This window comes from Chiloscyllium punctatum, chromosome 23 (assembly GCF_047496795.1).
Source record: "Chiloscyllium punctatum isolate Juve2018m chromosome 23, sChiPun1.3, whole genome shotgun sequence".
NCBI classification, from domain to species: Eukaryota; Metazoa; Chordata; class Chondrichthyes; order Orectolobiformes; family Hemiscylliidae; genus Chiloscyllium; species Chiloscyllium punctatum.
Window position 1 is genome coordinate 43052938 of NC_092761.1, and position 1193 is coordinate 43054130.

A 1193-nucleotide genomic window follows, 5' to 3' on the forward strand; every position below is an offset into this window, starting at 1 on the left:
CGATCGTATTATGGGCAGTAATCTGCATTTTCGCTTCAATAACGGGTGTGTGAAGGGGAGGTCCACCATTCTCTATTCTATTTTTCTCTTCTTATGCACAACTGCAATACAGTAAAGGATCAATTAATATTGAAAGGTGATATACAGAGGCGTGTGAAATACCAAAGTTTTTATGACATTTATGCAATGTTTAGAGATTACCTTGATTCAGGAAATAAGGATGTAAAGTCTGTTTGGCTGGAGTTGAGGAACAGTGAGGAATGAACTCACAAGCATGTGTAGTTTACAAGCCCACTCGCAGTCACCACAAAGCGAAATAAATCGTGCAAGGGGAAAAAAATGAGTGTGAGTGACAAAAATGGCAATAGTCATGCGTGATCTTAACTTCCCATCTAAAACTCTCGGTTCCATTGTAAAAACGTTTGGAGAACCAAAATCAAAAAAATCCCACGTGTCCCATAAAACATCACGAGGGATATCTTGGTAATTGATTACTCTATTGGTGACTTAATTTTCCTATTTTCTTGGAAACCATCTCTTTAATTGTGAGCATCAGAAAAGCCTTTTATTTTGCCAGCAAGAAATAAATATGTGATTAACCTTTGTTCGTTTCATGTATAAGAACACTGAGACTCCCCAGCACTGCACTTCTTTTGCATTTCTATCGATTTTAACACTAGTGTGTCTTTTGATTCTTCCCAACAAAGTATATGACCTCGCATTCCCTACATGAAACTGCATCTGCCAAGAATACTCCAATTGTTGGAGGGAATACTGAGGAACAGAATGTACATGTATTTGGAAAGGCAAGGACTGAGTCGGGATTGTTAACATGGCTTTGTGCGTGGGAAATCATGTCTCACAAACTTGATTGAGTTTTTTGAAGAAGTAACAAAGAAGATTGATGAGGGCAGAGCAGTAAATGTGATCTATATGGACTTCAGTTGGGCGTTCAATAATGTTCCCCATGGGAGACTGATTGGCAAGGTTAGATCTCATGTAAAAGCAGTGGACATAACACCGACCCTTGTGGTACGCCGCCAAGACCTAGACACCAAGAAGAACATGTTCCAACAACTACAACACCGTTTTCTGTTGGCAAGCCAATTACTGATCAAAGCTGCAATCTCTCCCACAGTTCTATTCCTCCGCATTTTGTATAATAGCCTATTGTGGGGAAACTTATTGAACAA